Below are 19,533 nucleotides of genomic sequence, written 5' to 3' on the forward strand. Positions count from 1 at the left end.
GCACGGTAACATGTATGCGAGTGTCCCTACAGTTGCAATAACTGCTAGCCAAGATGTTATAATTAGTTAAAACGAGGAATAATTATAATGCGGAGTGTCTGAGCTTTTTGAGACTTTTCTATAACAGTAATATTATATTATTGGTTTATCAGTCTGTCATTTACCGGGGTAGGTAGTATTTGTGTCTGAAAGAGCAATGGACTCGTAATTGAATTATTAGGTGTTATCTAAGGATTTGGAAATGTCTTTCAACATTTATAGTTGGCGACAGATGTTTGGTAACAGTAAACCGAATAATATAATATTACCAATATTAAAAGAAAACAAATTCGGCAATTCGTAACAACTTGAAATCGCCGCCCTTTGTCTAACTGCCGCTTCTACATCGCACATTTACAATACAATAAACCGGTAAGGTACTGTTACACCCATGATTATTGGGCCTCTCCCGATTGCCTAAAATACGTAATTGTTAGGTGTAACCGTGTCACCTGACTTCTAGTCAACAGTGGGCGTACGTACGTCTAAAATTCCTTGATTAACTGTCAAAATGTTCAACATGTATAAAAAAAGATGGCAACACTGCTCGATATAAAAAGTCAGTCTAGGGTCGCTATTTTAAAGAGTGAGCAAAAACTTAACAAAACAAAACAAAACTTAAACTCAAATTCAGATAATTATTAAGTGGAATATAAGCGATGTTAAGGTATAATTAATATTAGGAACGTAACAATATAAGATTATTTTGGATACTGTAAAACATAACCGTTGAAAATATAAAGCCACATGTTTAACAAAGAAAGACTTTTCATTTATTATTAAAATTTTGTAAATCCCGGGTCCTACCAACATCCCGAGCTAGCCACAGGACCCGGAATATCTCAGTACCCACCTGTGAATCATTATTAATCATCGGCCCATTCGAGAAAACACCGAATTCTTCAATCGAACGACATCTTTCGTCGACGGCTTGTGCGCGTAGAACAGCCATTTCATCCAAAGTCAATGAAACATCGTGCATACTTTTATGGTACCTCAAAATGTTCCCAGAAGAAAAAATTACATAACACACGTTGCACACAAAATTTCGATGATGAAATGAAGCTCTGTTCAATCTTAGGCGGACTTCTTTTGCAGAAGCAAGCGCGAGTTCTTTTTTGATGTCCGGTTCATGAACTTCAATTTTATAAAATTGCTGTGCCGATTGTCCCTCAAAGATATTATTGTGTGCTTTAGAATCCATGTTGCGGGTCTGTCAATAAATAAAATACAAACATTAATCAAACAAAATTATTAAAGAAAGTTTTCCGAATATGACCGCCCGGATTTTGTGTCTTCACAATTGAAAGGGGCGCATCAATGAGGATTAAGATGATGGAGACGCCATAAAAACGAAAATGTTGCTGCATACCACCGCCTATTGCCAAAATGCCGACCAATGAACGTCTACCAAAGTCTTACGAACTGCCTGTAATTTTGAACGCATCAAATTCATCCAAAGCTAGCTAAAAGCGTTTCTTCGGCATAATACGGTAAATCAACAAACTCAACTCATCTAGTCAACTTACCGAATATCATTCTCATTGATTATGTGTCACAAGTCCGTTGTGGAGTTCTAAAGCAACAATAAATTAGGTATAATTACTGGATTATCGGAATGATGACGAAAAGGCTAGGCGCTTCAGAAGTATGTAAGAAAATATACCAAGTGACAGCGTAATGCTTTTGACATTACTGATAGACTTCTAAGATAACATACAAGGTGTGTTCCAGTAAGATTTCGAACCGTCTGACGTTTGTCAGATTGGCGCAATGCGCATGCGTAGTAAGTAAACCGGAAACTGTTTAAAATTTGACGTTTGGTACACTGTTCCGGCAAACTTAAACCTATTCTCAGACAATCAGAAGTGGTTTGGTCTGAAACTGCTTTTGATATTATTCTCCCATAATTCCAGCCATATTTTCTATGCAGAGTTCGATTTAATATCATCATATCGGTTTTGGAAAGGAAAAAGGGCGTTATCCACACAAATCAATTTTTACAGGAGGCAAAAAAATGTTTTTGTTATGGTTTTCGGTCAAAGTTAAAATACAGAATAGCCATAATCTTGAAGTGCGTGATAATTAATATTTTTCTTATATTTCTAATTTGTTATTAATTATTGAGTTAATTTTTAAAAAATCATCAAAAATGGTGGTTAAGCCATTTTTCCCACGTCAATGACTTATGCGATAAAACCTATTTTGAAAAAACTGAGGGATATGCCCTTTTTCCTTTCTAAGGTCGATATTATAATGTCAGACTAACAATTTTATTTATTTTCATTTAATTCATATCTTGTAACGGATTCTAAGCTACAAACTATGTGTTAAATCAACCGGGAACGACCCAGTTTTATATTATAATCTAACGAAATTTTAATACTGCCTATTGATTTTTATCAATTTATATTCAATTGTCGTCGAGTCACATCTTGTTGGCACGAAAACAATAAAAAAAGTGGACGTTTAGGAAAAACATTGAGCAAAAGTAATTTTTAAAAACCTTAGTCATATAAATCTCATAAATGAACAAAGTGTGTACCTATTCATGAAGCATTATTTATATTTTATGTATTTATTTTATAATAAATAAATTAATACGACAACAATAATACATGTCTTATTCAAATTAAATTTGTGTTATTTAGATTTAGACAACGATTAAATGTGTTGCTGTTTTAGAGACAAATAAATTATTGCATTGATTTTTGGTACTGGCAACAAGCACTAAGGCTAGATGGTTAGGTTATTCGCTAGGTGCTATGCTTGTCTACTAAAAACACGACTGCCACATTGCACGCTACGTGCTTAGGTACAAAATCATTTGACATTTGGGAGCGCTCAACTCAACAACGATGTCACTATCAAAACTAACCAGAATTCTACTTCTCACAGAGGATTTAAGTTTAAAATTTAGAAAGTCACAAATTCGAACTTGTTGGGTGCATAATCTTAATTCATCCCATGCGTCATTATTCATAACCTCAAAATATATGTGTTTGACGTTTTTCATTCTGAAGAATCATTCGCTATATTGCAAATACAATAAAAATAACCAACACGTAGTACCAACACTAATAATCACGTAGCGAGGCGCGAAGCGCGCAGTGTGGCCATTGCGATAGTATAGTGTGAGTCCATTCGCTAGGATATGTCACTTAGCACGTAGCCACCAAGCAAGGCAACAGCCTATTTGGCCATAGCCTTATAATTGGTTGTCGAAATCGCGTTCGGCAAAATTCTGACAAATGGGGAGAGATCCGGTTTGATTTGTATCGTTCAGTTTACTGGAACATAGCTAAAAGGGATCAATACCAATGCCTCTTAGCTCGAGCGATTAAACAATTTGTCCATGGCGTGTTACGAAAACAATCGCAGTTTCAAATAAATAATATTATGGAGTAAACTCGCAACAGTCGTCGCCGAACACAGAGGCAATAAAATCTCTTGCATTCGTCACTAATGCGTCAATGACATTGAGCTACTTTAGAAGCTGTTTGTTGGCGAATTTAAAAGCGGGCGATTCAGCTACTGCGATTGTGATGATGACACACAAAACTTTCCATTCGCTGAGAAGCCAACAAGGTAGCGACTATTTTGACAGATCGTAGTTCGTTTTTTACCGGGAGGTCGCTACTATGCTCTACTGCGCAAACGCAGTAGGCCCACGCGTCGGCGTGTAGCGTGTGAAGTTGAGCAGCATTCAATTTTTTTCGGTAGATTGTTTACAATCTGCTTGTTAGCTTGTTCGATGATGACACTGGGCGACTTTACAGGCAGATTGTAAAGTAGCTCAATGCCATTGACGCTTTAATAACATAAAATTTAGAGAGACAGCGTTTCAAAAATCAGTCTTTAATCGTTGATAAACAAAATATTACCTAGGTACTTAAATGACTATGGTTAATACGATGCACCGTGTCACACAACCACAGGTTATTTTATCAATTAGTACGTAGGTAGTAATTTTTGCAGAACTGATTTAATTAATTCGAAGAAAAAACTGATATTCAAACATTTTTTTGTTAAAATCGATTTTAAATATTGTCTATTTATTGTTGTTAGCTTTGAACAATAATCGTGATTATTTCCGTTGAGAAATTGACTGCGCATTTGTCAACAAAATTATGAATACACTCGCATAAAAAAAATATTAGGAATCTATGTAAGTACCTCTTTTACGTGGACACTATTATTCCTGTCGTCTTCGCCATTTTCCTGTTTGACCGACACGTCAAATCGACCCTCTCTGTTGAAGTGATTTACGTCAATCGATTGGTATGAAGCGCCTATGATTTCCTCCACCGCTTCGTCAGGCATTATTGATTCATCGATTGTTTCTGTTTTTACTTCCATTTTATGTGTATTTGATATTTAAATCAGTAAATAACTTCACGACCACGTGCGTCTCGCCTTATTCAATGGCATAGATAAAATGGCTTTTCCTCACCTTCCATAGAGATCAGGAGTTCGACCACAATTTATCATTGTCTATGCTTTAACTATTATAAAACATTATTTTAATAAATCTGAATCGAGACATGATTATGTTTTACATACCTACCTACCTATTAGATAAACATTTCGTTTATTTATCATATCTACCTTTCTAGTACCTACCCACATCATATTATTATGACATAAAAAATAATAACAAGAACAACATATTATAAAATTATCACAGTATATTGGATGTTATCATTGTATTATTAGGCGATATAATAAATTGTGCTTTGCACTACAACCTTTGACGTTACGGGTTATTGGCATGCTATTGACTATAAAGGGCTCCACACACCAAAGCGAATATTCGCGGCGAATTATTCGCCAATAAAACTCGTATTGGCTTACGGGATAAAGCACACTTGCGCGACCGCCTTGCGACTTGAGTGTGAAATTGCAGCGAATATTCGCTGCGGTTTTCGGGAACTCTATCGACAGCGAATTATTCGGCGGCGGACAGATTTCGCCATGGGAATTAGTAAAATCAAAATGGCGACGATTCGGACGATTGAAAAGCTGATGTAGTTGGTCCGGAAATATCGAATTCTTTACGATTTGTCTGACAAGGAGTATAAAAACGAACGAAAGAAAGATAAAATATGGAATGAGATTGGCATCGAAATTGGTGAAAGTGGTAAGGATGTCGTCATAATATGAAAAAAAAAGTATCTGATTGCCGTCGCTGCCTAACCTATGTACATTTTTTTTGACAGCATGGATACGCTAAAAAATACAATAATTATTGTGTCCCGATATTTATAAAATACACATTAATATTAATGTGCGTCATGACGTTATAGCTTTGTTAGTGCACTAACAGTTATTGTCTTATAAAGTTCAATGTGGAGCGCTGCGACTGTTTTAACATTTCGGTATCGAGCATTCAAGTATAACAATAATTTTATATCATTGATGCAATTTGTGTCCAATACTGCCATCTTCTTCGGTATCGGTAACGTAAGTACCTATTGTCATTTTGGTACTGTTCGGTTAAAGCGGATACAGCGAAAAACGCATTTTGAAAATAGCCGATAAACTGGATTATTTGTTAGTTTGGGTTAGTTTAGGTTAGGTTAGGTTTGGTTAGGTTAACCTAACAAATAATCCATTTTATCGGCTATTTTCAAAATGCGTTTTCCGCTGTATCCGCTTTAACCGAACAGTACCGTCATTTTATATTATTTGTCAATAATATCCTGATTTGATAGTATTCAAGAATATTTTCTTTAGGTTATGTATCTTTAAGATTTTTTTTTTGCAGGTGCCTCAGATGCAGCTTTGCATTTTTATTGTATTGTATATGCTCCTTGTCAGACAAATCGTAAAGAATTCGATATTTCCGGACCAACTCTATCAGCTTTTCAATCATCCGAATCGTCGCCATTTTGATTTTACTAATTCCCTTGGCGAAATCTGTCCGCCGCCGAATAATTCGCTGTCGATAGAGTTCCCGAAAACCGCAGCGAATATTCGCTGCAAATTCGCACTCACGACGCAAGGCGGTCGCGAAAGCATGCTCTGTCCCTTAGTTTTACCTGCAGACCGGTTGTTTATTGCCAGACTCAATGTTAGACAGCATTCCCCAACTTGTCATTCAATGAAAGATCAATGGTAAGCGTAGCAGTGGACGGCGCCGCATTTCGTGGCTTAGGAACTTCCGTGATTGGTACGAGTGCAGCTCCACTGAACTGTTCCGGGTAGCAGACGACAAAGATAAGATCGCCTCGATGGTGGCCGACCTCCGCTAAGGGATGGCACAATAAGAAGAAGATAGTTAAAAATGGCAGGGTAAATATAAGTTATGGAATACTAAACCTGAATCCTATGGAATAGTAGGTAGGTAGGTACCTACCTACATCAGAATTTATGACGTTATAATAAAATAGCCTAAATGCTTCGTAACAGAATAAACAAAAGATTGTAATATCAACAATTGTATAAATATATATTATGTACTACATTTTTATGAAAGTTTATTAAAAAAATGTAAATCACTGTAATGATTTTTGAAATAATTCGCAACCCAAAGCGTCATTTTTAATTTTTACACGAGACGGAATGGTACCTAGTCAAGGATTTGACAAATTCAATGTAGGAGTAATGAAATTGGGACAATTTTACTTAAATACATCCTAAACAATTTACCAATCACTATCAAATAGGTATCACCGTTTTCTGACATCTGCGGAGGGCAAAACGCAATCAGCAAGTATCTGTTGTTTTGATGCATGCTGTGCAAGATACTCACCTGGACATAATCGAACAGCAAATCCTGGAATCCGGCCATTTACACATGGAGTGTGACTCCATGCACTCAGCCATTGAGCATGCAATGATAAATACAACTGCTTTTATCATGAATGATTGGATGCAAATATTAAAGGCTGCAAGATCAAAGAAATGCAAAAATAAGACAAAAAATCATACCAGGTTACTGAAATGAGATATAAAGATTTTCTCGATCTTCAGTTCTTAGCTGATAACACAATGAAAAACAGAAACACGGATGAAGAGGGTAACAGACTTCATGGCCAAAAATGAAATGCATGAAATTTGAGAACGGTCATTCTGGTATAATGTTCTTTAGGTACGACCATTCATCTCCGTACAAAAGATTATTGTAGGTTGTTAAAAATTTTAAAATCCTGCATTTGAATGAGACCTCTATAAAATAGGGTAAAAAGGAAATCCTTGAAATTAATAGGTATACATTTTTGCCCAATTCTAAATTATTAAATGATCAATTATATTTTGTGTCTTCTCCGTTATTATACCCTATTTATTATTTGGGATTGTTATAACATAACTTTATAGGCGGCTCTTGTGGTGCAGTGGGTAAGGCGCTGGCCTTCCACCCGAGAGTTCTGGGTGCGATTCCCAGTCATGACAAAAACATTTATGTGTTTTTCTCAAAGCCTGGGTGCTTGTGATTGTTCAAAAATACTAACAACCACCTTGTACGAAAAAGCAAGGACATGGTTATTAATAATTCAAAAAAAAAAAACATAACTTTATATTATATTGTGCATTATTTATTATTTTTATTTAATTGTTGTTGTAATTTTTTTTTTGTATTCGATCTTATTTCAATTTATAATATTGTTTATTTTATTATTTTTTATTGTAAATTTTGACTAATCATAAATATTTCTTGATATTAATGTTATTGTAAGTGTTGCTTGTTTCATATTTTGTGTTTTGTTAATATTTTAAAATAATTTGTTTAGTGCCCCTTATGTTGTATGAAATATTAACGTCCAACCTCATTAATTTGAAATCAATTTGTTATTGGGAAGGTATTACTGGACGGATAATTTATGTACCTATTGTTATTTTATTTCTGTCGCTTTGGATTTTGTTTGATAAATATTATTTATAAAAAAAATGTCCCTCTGAGGCTCCTAATAAAAATGCGAGTTTTAAAATGATAAATAATACACTATCATTAACACACCTTCCACTAACGTAATGCATAACTCAATTCTAAATAAAACATTTTATGTAGGTATATTGGTATACCACCGATTTTGTATGAAGGAATACCTAGTCTGACTTTGAGAGCTGATGAAAAATAGGAATGTAGGTATATTTATAAATAACAGTAATAGGTAATGTTTTTGATTTGCGAATTTTTATAATTCAATTCAAAACGAGAAAGGGCTTATAATTTATTAGGGGGTAAAGAAAACTGGGATCTGATTTTGACAACTGAACAGTAGGACCACTGGTTTGAGAAATATGCTTGTGCAAAAAGATATGCTCGGGCTTTGTATCTAAATATGGCGTTGGTCTGGCCCGATCGTCTCAATCACGATTGCCAAAATCAATTATCTATGGTTTACCGGGATCGTGAGCAAATTGGAACCAATCTTATTTCCGTCTGCCACGATTTCTGTAGATGCAAGCGAAGATTGCGTAGAACGTAGGAAAATATCCGAAGCACCCGCCGGCTAGGATTGGCAGATGAGTTTTACGTAAAATTGTGAGGGAAAACTATTCAGTGTAGCTACCTATCTAACGAGGAAATAGTTTTCGGTCAACCTGTTTAAATAATAGCAATAGTAAGTTTATTATAAACCAATCATAAGCAAGGACCAACGCGATCGAATCGTTGCGTGTAATACAAACAGTGTAAAGACGTTGGTCGCGACGGTCAGCGTGGATCGTTGGATCTGCGCGTCTGCCAATTTAATTAGGTATATCAATATAGCACATTAATAGTCAGACGCAGCGCTTATGGTATTTTACAAGAAAACACAGATAACTGTAAAACGTAGGTACAAATCGAGGGGTAAATAATTGACAATAGGCTTTTTCTGGGATCAGGCTCTATCCAATTCGTTTATTTTAATAAGTACTAATGTACATAAAAGCAAATTTATATGGCAATTATAAATTTTTTCGCAATTTCTTTTGTCATTCCACAGTGGTTAAGCTGCAACATACGGCCGTAGCCATAAATTGACAAACTAAAATTGAAGTAGGGAGTAAGATCATGTTAACGCGCGTGTATGAACATGTACCTAACCGAAAAAAATCTTTTTTTTTACGAAATTTTTTTGAATGTAAATATTATACTAAAATCATCTCGTCATAAATTATACTAATGGTTTTATAAATGCGTTTAAAAATTAATAAAAGTAAAAAATCTTAACACCACTGCACATGCATGTATAGAAATATGACTATATTCTAAAACATTAGAGCGAGAGGTTTAAAAGAATACTATTTTATGTAAGTAATAAAAATACTTTATGCAGTAATCAAATGTTTAAAATAAATATAAAGGATAATAAGGCTTCAAAATGCAATAAAAGCTCCATTTTGACCTACGCTGAGCATGTCCCCCCTTAAACATCAATAATCTGATAGAACTTCATTCAATAGAGGTAAAAATCATTAAGATTCAGTAACTTGGCAAAAAAATAACACGAGTTATCTTTGGTTGTTAATGTATAGCTATGATTTGTTCACGAAAAAAAAACGAAGAGTAAAGTTTATATGAAATTCCGAAGCCTGTAAATATCGCTTCCAGATTTAAAAAAATACTAGCATAATTTGTGAAAATTCATTTCAGATCATAGTCGAGGGTCTTTTTCTTCAACAACTTTCAAACTTTACAAATACAAAAAGACATTTTGCATATAGTATTATATACTATATTATTATAATATCATACGGGCACATCTAATAATAAAAGATTAATTAACTATTCATGAACACGCACTGCATGTGTGAGGTTTTTCACGAGTATTTGTCATGTTATGTTTCTTAAGATGACCATGTTGCGATCATATGTATGAGAATACATTTTATTTACAAGGTTTTTCACCATTATGTGTCATTTTATGTCTTTTAAGATTACTAAGTTGCGAGCATTTATATGAGCATACATTGCATTTATAAGGTTTTTCACCAGTATGTGTCATTTTATGGTTTTTAAGATGACTAAGTTGCGAGCATCTATATGAGCATACATTGCATTTATGAGGTTTTTCACCAGTATGTGTCATTTTATGGTTTTTAAGAAGACTAAGTCTCGAGCATCTATATGAACAAACATTGCATTTGTAAGTTTTTTCACCAGTATGTGTCATTTTATGTCTTTTAAGACTACTAAGTAGCGAGCATCTATACGTACACACATCGCATTTATAAGGTTTTTCACCAGTATGTGTCATTTTATGGATTTTAAGATGACTAAGTAGCGAGCATCTATACGAGCACATATAACATTTATAAGGTTTTTCACGAGTGGGTGTCATTTTATGTATCTTAAGATTACTAGGTTGCGAGCATTTATATGAGCATACATTGCATTTATAAGGTTTTTCACCAGTATGTGTCATTTTATGGTTTTTAAGATGACTAAGTTGCGAGCATCTATATGAGCATACATTGCATTTATATGGTTTTTCACCAGTATGTGTCATTTTATGGGTTTTAAGTTGACTTAGCTTCGAGCATCTATACGAGCACATATCGCATTTATAAGGTTTTTCACCAGTATGTGTCATTTTATGTATCTTAAGTACACCAGGTTGCGAGCATCTATATGAGCATACAACGCATTTAAAAGATGGATGACTTAAGTCATCAACTACATCCGTGTGATTCAGTTTGTGACTTTTTAGAGAACTTACACATCCAAAAACAGCATTACAAATGCTGCAAATTAAATTACGTGAGAAATGCGTTACTCTTCTCAGAATGAGTCTAAGTTCCTTCGGAGTATCTTGATCTAGGATTTCTTTTTTCAAGTTTTGCTCATCAATCGTAATGTCTGAGTACTGTATCATTCCATGAGGTGAGGATTGAGGACTTCTATCTTTATCGTGATGCCTTGTGGAAAATCTATTAGTAGAAACCTAGAAAACCATACAAATCTAATGTAAAATTACAAATTTTTACCTACGGTTTTATACTTATCAATTTGGGTCACTTTTAGGACGCTTTTGCCTTTTGGCATCTATAGGCATTATAAAACAGAGATGACGAATGGTGAAAATGACGATAATAAATAATTTAAGAGCCTATCTAGGTATTAAATACAAATCAAATAACGGTGTGATCCGTAAATCGATAAAACAAATGCACGTGAATTTAACATAAAAACAAATACATAAAACAGACTATAATACAATAATCGTGATACAACCCATGGTAGCTATGTATAAACAAAATTATTATATTTTCGAATGAAAAAACTCAGATAAGATAAAGTGGATAATTGACTAATGTAAATTAAATTGGATTGGTTTACTCCACCAATGTACAATGTTTACTTCTAATATTAATTATTGATCACCAGCACTTCGTGGAGTCGAACAGTTTTGCACCATTTTCGATGACAAATATTGTCATTGTCATCTAGTTACCAACTATATCGCGTCAGTATGTCATTGGAAAATGAACAGAATGCCGTCATATGCCGAAAGGCGAAACCATAATCACAAAAAACACTTTTATTAGTATAAAATTGACTGATTGATCAATAGTTTAAACAATATTTTAATATCTCGTCGGGCCCTTGAAAAACCGTTATAAGTCTGAAATTATGCGTTTTAAGTTTTATTCGCTTTTTATAATAACATTTTTTTGTGCATGTCTAGTGAAAATTTCAGGTCTCTAGCATACAAATTGACAAAGTTAGGTTTTCTACTAAATTTTAAATTTGTGTTCACAAAAATTTCCGAAAAGTATAGTCATATTTAAATAATCAACGTGTCGTGCGCTCTTTCTTTCGAATAAGAACCTCATAATACTTGCTATTACGCTCTTTCACGGAGATCTGAATAGACGCCATGGTTTATATTGATGTATCAAATAAGACTCGTAATTTGTTTTGGTATATCTTCGAAAAAGGTTGATATTTGCAGTATGTATAATATATTGTGTTACGCCGAATGTGCGAAATTGACTATTACATGAAATGGGAAATATTTTGCCTAAATCATGAAAAATGCAAGCCCGTTGCCTTATCCATGAATTTTACAATATATCTGGCGAGTGCGTGAATTCGGCAGTAATTTTTCTGTCTAGTTCATACATTGGTCAAATTAGATAGTAGCGCTACGGTGTCTACTAAATGTGTCAAATGCTCATGCATTGTTCAAAATGTACGTATATAATCTATGGTCAAAATAGATGATTGCGTTCCGGTGGTGTTTTTTGCAACTAATCAAACTAACCAAATGTGTCAAATGTCATTGGATTATGATATAATAATATACCAATCAATAACTACAATGACGTTCATATCCATTTACTATGCGCAAAAAAATCTAGAACTATAATATCATCTCTGTTCTGAAGGGTAACTGGAGAATACTAGTTTTGAGTAATTTGACTTTGAATTTGTTAAAATGTTTAAAATAATGGTCTATCATGTGAGTTTATTAAGTAATCGTAAAAAGGATGACTTTAAAATAAAGACTGTTTATTTATTAAGAAGGTTTCCAGACGGTAAAGTTTGAAATAAGGAACATTTTGGTATACTAACTCAATATGTAATATTTTCGAATTAGTGTCTTCTGCCAGAACAATGACGATATGATAACGGAAGAATTTTATTAAAAGGTATTTTCGCTATTTGATTCGTGCTTGGGTATCAATCGAGCAATGGTCGATTGTATGTTTGTGATAGTTTGTTGATACTTGTGAGCTAACCTCAAAATGGACATTCAGTTAAATAATTTAATTCATAATTACAAAACCTAACCTAACCAAATAATAATAATATTATATTATGTCCAACTGTAACTAATAAAACCATCCGTATTAAATTTACTTTTTCTTCTTTCATGTTGACAGTTTAAGAATTCCATACCCTGGCGAATTCATGTACTTGGCAGAAAATTGACCTAATTCATGAATAAGGCAACAGGCTTGACTATTACATGAATTAGCCAAAATTTTGCCCATTTCATGTAATAGTCAATTTCGCACATTCGGCGTAACATATTATGCATTATTAAATAAAAAATGGTTAGTAGTATTATATCCGATTGTGAAAATATTATATTACTTAATATAAAATAAATTCCTCGTAGAAAACAAATTATTTTGCATTTAAATTTGTGAAACTATATTATTTCATCAATCTACCTGTTTTTATTCACTGTGGTAAAGGCCACCTCACGCTTTCTCCACTCTTTTTGGTTAATTATTTTTCACGGGCACGTGATTTCACCGAACTTAAATATATTGTCAATATAGCATATTATTATAAATCTAATTATCTTAAACTACTGGATTATTGCATTCATTCAGCGGTCGTTTCATCTGCGATATATTATGTCCGGCCCATCCCAATTTAAGGGTTGGACCATACCTAATTACGTCGCAGACTCTTGATTGCTCATTTATTCATTCGATCCTTTTTCTGTATTTGTGTGTGTTCGTCAACATACACGTCATTATCATGGCAGATTGTGAGAATCTTAATTTTTCGGGTTTTCTGTTAATTAACAAGACATACAAATTTGAACGCTTACATTGGGAAGTGAAAACACACGTTGACTAAACACCCTGCTATTTAAACTCAACAGAAGGTTCAGGTCAAACGTTTTATGCACTCTGCCGATAATTTTGATACGTATTATACCACCATATTGTATCCTAGTAGGAAAACATATTATACACTAATAAATAAATTACTCTTGAAATTATTACACATTCCTACAAAAATAGTCGGTAATGTTATTTCTAAATTTGACAATTTTTATTATTTAATAGAAAACAAATACCTAGTAAAGATACTTAATTTTAGTATTTGTGTAATGGAATACCAGTAATTTCGGACTGATATTTATGACACAAACAAGTTAAACAGGTAATCCTTTTTATGACACTTCGAAATAGTGAGTTCTTACGAAAGACTAATAAAATTTCGTGAGAATATTACCTTTTTATAATAATATTATGACTTCGGCTGAGATAAAAATAAATTCAAACATTAAATTATTTAATGTGGGCCTAAGTACAGCACATGTACATAATATTTTTGCAAATATGACAATGTAGCCAGTATTGTTATTGTATTATCACTTGAAATATTTCTCGTAGACAAAATCATTAAATTTACTCACTTCTAAGTATCCTTGGAAGATAATTTTATATGGCGGGATGGCCTAAAAGGATTAGACGGGCTTTAATAACAAAAAAATTGACAGACAGCGTTTAAAAAATCAGTCTTTAATCGTTGATAAACAAAATAATACCTAGGTACTCAAATGACTATGGTTAATACGATGCACCGTGTCACTCAACCACAGTTTTGCGGTTTAACTGATTTAATTAATTCGAAGAAAAAACTAATATTCAAACCTTTTTTGTTAACGTCGATTTTAAATATTGTCCAGTTATTGTTGTTAGCTTTGAACAATGGTCGTGATTATTTCCGTTTAGAAATTGACTGCGCATTTGTCAACAAAATTATGAATACACTCGCATAAACAAAATATTAGGAATCTATATAAGTATAGGTAAAGCATTCTACAGTGGCACCATAGGCGATTCGCGCGTGTATTGAATTGCTTGCGACAATGCCTGTTTCAATGCTAGCAAACAATACCACTACAACTGCAAGCCGCATTTGCCGTACCCATGGTGCCACTGTAAAACGATTTACCTATACCTCTTTTACGTGGACACTATTTTTGCTGTCGTCTTCGCCATTTTCCTGTTTGACCGACACGTCAAATCGACTCTCTCTGTTGAAGTGATTTACATCAATCGATTGGTATGAAGCGCCTCTGATTTTCTCCGCCGTTTCGTCAGGCAATATTGATTCATCGATTGTTTCTGTTTTTACTTCCATTTCATGTGTATTTGATATCAAAATAAATAACTTCACCAACGCGTGCGTCTTGCCTTATTCAATGGCGTAGACAAAATGGCTCCTCACCAGTGTTGCCAGGTTTACTGAAAATTCAGAAATTCATGAAATCTTCTGATATTTGCCATAATTGTAAATAAATTGACGATTCTTTTAAATATATAGTTGAAATGATTTGCGCACGAACTTTTTTGATGTGATACACTTCTAAATTGACGAAGGAAACATTGTAACTTTACCCAAGAGCGCCATTTTACCTGTGATTATCATCAGTGTTTACAATAAATTAATATAATTAGTTATTGTTATTCTAATTAGTTTTAAATCATACCTAATATACTACATTTTCCAAAATCTACTGATTTTTTTGTCAAAATCTACTGAACTTTTAAATTTTGACTTGGCAACACTGCTTCTCCCTGCCTTCCATAGACATCAGGAGTTCGTCCACAATTTTCAATTGTCTATCCTTTAACTATTAATAAAACATTATTCTAATAAATCATGAATCGAGATATGATTATGTTTTACATACCTACCTACCTATTAGATAAACATTTCGTCTATTTATTATACATACCTTTCTAGTACCTACCCACATCATATTTTTATTATGACATAAAAAAATAATAGGTAACAAAATTATCACATTATTTTGGATGTTATCATTGTATTATTAGGCGATATAACTGGCTTTGCTTTACATTTTTTTACGTTATGGGTTATTGGCATGCTATTACCTATAATGGTTACAACATGTGCATGCTATTAATTATTATTAACACTGCGATACGGGTTATTAAAAAGATTTTTTAGTTTTGAGCTTCTTGCACAATTTGTAAAAAGTCATTTACGGGATATTAACATTAGGCCATCGATAGGTACATCCTTAGTCGGATTAATTAGATGGACTATTTTTATTACATCAAAACGAAATGAAATTTTATGAATTCTTCGGTAAGCATTTTTGGTCGCAGGAGGCACCTAAATAAAAACGGGTCTCGGAGTTTCTCGACACGAATTCATCAAATAAGTCCAAATTGAATATCAAAAGAGTATACATGACATCGCAAAAAGTAATCGAGAGTGTTCATATTCTGGAGGTGGCTCTATATTAATTTATATATATATATATATGGGTATATTTAACTGTAACTAAGTATATATTTTGAATATATTATTTACGTGTTGTCCCTAGGCACGTGTTGTCCCAAGAACGGTCATCCTGGTATAATGTTCTTTAGGTACGACCATTCATCTACGTACAAAAGATTATTGTAGGTAGTTAAAAATTTTAAAATCCTGCATTTGAATGAGACCTCTATAAAATAGGATAAAGAGGAAATCCTAGAAATTAATAGGTATAAATTTTTGCCCAATTCTAATTTATTAAATGATCAATTATATTTTGTGTCTTCTCCGTTATTATACTGTATTTAATATTTGGGATTGTTATAACATAACTTTATATATTGTGCATTATTTTTTTAATTTTTGTTGTAATTTTTTTTTTGTATTCGATCTTTTCAATTGATAATATTGTTTATTTTATTATTTTTTATTGTAAATTTTGACTAATCATAAATATTTCTTGATATTAATGTTATTGTAAGTGTTGATTGTTTCATATTTTGTGTTTTGTTAATATTTTAAAATAATTTGTTTAGTGCCCCTGATGTAGTATGAAATATTAATGGCCAAACCCCATTAATTTTAAATAAATTTATTATTGGGAAGGTATTATTGGACGGATAATTTATGTACCTATTGTTATATTATTTACTTTCGTTTTGGATTTTGTTTAATAAAATAAATATTGTTTTATAAAAAAAATGTATTTAGTTGAAAATGTCCCTCTGAGGTGGACGAAACCGGTCCTAATTTATTGATTAAAAGTGGAATAAGTACTACAAAAAAATACGTTATATTAAATTAAAACAACAATCAAATCTGTCTACCCATATCAATGAAGGAGAAGGGTGAGCTACTGAAATTATGCAGAAACGGCCTGATACTTGAAGAACTACATGTCTGGTATGAAAATTTACCTTCATAAATTACGGATGCTTAGGGATTGCCTTAACTGGACCAGGGCGAGAATGAAGATTGCGAAAACCATGAATAGTATTTATCTATTATGCTGTAAACTATCTGTTAAAAATTAAATTTCATTTAATAAAACAATGCTTAAATAATGGTGTATTGTTTAGTGCCCCTGATGTAGTATGAAATATTAATGTCCAACCTCATTAATTTTAAATCAATTTATTATTGGGAAGGTATTACTGGACGGATAATTTATGTACCTATTGTTATATTCTTTCTGTCGCTTTGGAATTTGTTTGATAAATATTGTTTTATAAAAAAAATGTCCCTCTGAGGCTCCTAATAAAAATGCGAGTTTTAAAATGATAAATAATACAATATCATTAACACACCTTCCACTAACGTAATGCATAACTCAATTCTAAATAAGACATTTTATGTAGGTATATTGGTATACCACCGATTTTGTATGAAGGAATACCTAGTCTGACTTTGAGAGCTGATGAATAATAGGAATGTAGGTATATTTATAAATAACAGTAAGTAATAGGAGATGTATTTGATTTGCTAAATTTTTATAATTCAATTCGAAACGAGAAAGGGCTTATAAGGGTAAAGAAAACTGAGATCTGATTTAGACAACTGAACAGTAGGACAACTGGTTGGAGAAAAATATGCTTGTGCAAAAAGATATGCTCGGGCTTTGTACCTAAATATGGCGTTGGTCTGGCCCGATCGTCTCAGTCACGATTGCCAAAATCAATTATCTATGGTTTACCGGGATCGTGAGCAAATTCGAACCAATCTTATTTCTGTCTGCCACGATTTCTGCAGATGCAAGCGAAGATTGCGTAGAACGTAGGAAAATATCCAAAGCACCCTCCCGTTAGGATTAAGAGATGAGTTTTACGTAACATTGTGAGGGAAAACTTTTCAGTGTAGCTACCAATCTAACGAAGAAATAGTTTTCGGTCAACCTATGTTTTTTAATAATAGCAACAGTATGTTTATTTTAAACCAATCATAAGCAAGGACCAACGCGATCGAATCGTTGCGTGTAATTCAAACAGTGTAAAGACGTTGGTCCCGGCGGTTAGCGTGAATCGTTAGATCTCGTTAGATCTGCGCGTCTGCCAATATAATTAAGAATATCAATAGTCAGACGCAGCGCTTATGGTATTTTACAAGAAAACGCAGATAACTGTAAAATGTAGGTACGAATTTAGGGGTAGGTAGTTGAAAATAGGCTCTTGCTGGGATCAGGTTCGATCCAACTCGTTTATTTTGATAAGTACTAATGTACATAAAAGCAAATTTATATGGCAATTATACAAGTTAGCGATTCATTTTATTAACTTAGCCGAGATTGCGACATGCTTCTCTCGTACCGAAAACAACATGCTTTGGGAAGCTATATTTTCGGATCGGAAAATTGCTAACCTAGGGCGACAGACTTTTCGCCTCAAGGAGTTGCGTCTTTTTGACATAGACAAGAGACTTTTTTCTCTTAATTTAAACAACTGATCTTTTCGGTTCTCTACATTATACAAATACAAAAATTATTAAATTATATATTACTATATTATATCATAACACATCTAATCATAACAAAATATCTATTTACAAAGCTACAATGCATGCAAGGATAAGGTTCTCAATAATCTGACAGAACTTCATTCAATAGTGGTAAAAATCATAATGATTCAGTAACTTGGCAAAAAAATAACACGAGATATCTTTGGTTGTTAATGTATAGCTATGGTTTTACACGAAAAAATAATGAAGAGTTAAGTTTATATGAAATTCCTAAGCTATTAAATATCGTTTCCTGATTAAAATAAAATACTAGCGGAATTTGTGAAAAACCAATTCAGATCGTAGTCGAGGGACTTTCTCTTTTACCACTTTTAAACTTTACAAATACTAAAAGACATTATTCATATTTTATATCTCATATTATGATATACAGGAACATCTAAAAATAAAAGATCTATTCATTATTCATAAACACACATTCCAATTTTTTTGAGGTTTTTCAGAGTATGTGTCATGTTGTTTTTCTTAAGATCACCAGGTTGCGATTATCTATATGAACATTCATTGCATTTATAAGGTTTTACACTACTATGTGTCATTTTATGTATTTTAAGATGACTAAGTGTCGAGTATCTATACGAGCATATATCGCATTTATAAGGTTTTTCACCAGTAAGTGTCATTTTATGTTACTTAAGATCACTAGGTTGCGAGCATCTATATGAACATACATTGCATTTATTAGGTCATACACCACTATGTGTCATTTTATGTCTTTTAAGATGACTAAGTTGCGAGCATATATACGAGCACATATCGCATTTTTAAGGTTTTTCACCAGTATGTGTCATGTTGTTTTTCTTAAGATCACCAGGTTGCGATTATCTATATGAACATTCATTGCATTTATAAGGTTTTACACTACTATGTGTCATTTTATGTATTTTAAGATGACTAAGTGTCGAGTATCTATACGAGCACATATCGCATTTATAAGGTTTTTCACCAGTAAGTGTCATTTTATGTTACTTAAGATCACTAGGTTGCGAGCATCTATATGAACATAC

Source organism: Rhyacophila brunnea, unplaced genomic scaffold (assembly GCF_057557595.1).
Source record: "Rhyacophila brunnea isolate RB1 unplaced genomic scaffold, BYU_Rbru_1.0 scaffold_13, whole genome shotgun sequence".
Lineage (NCBI taxonomy): Eukaryota > Metazoa > Arthropoda > Insecta > Trichoptera > Rhyacophilidae > Rhyacophila > Rhyacophila brunnea.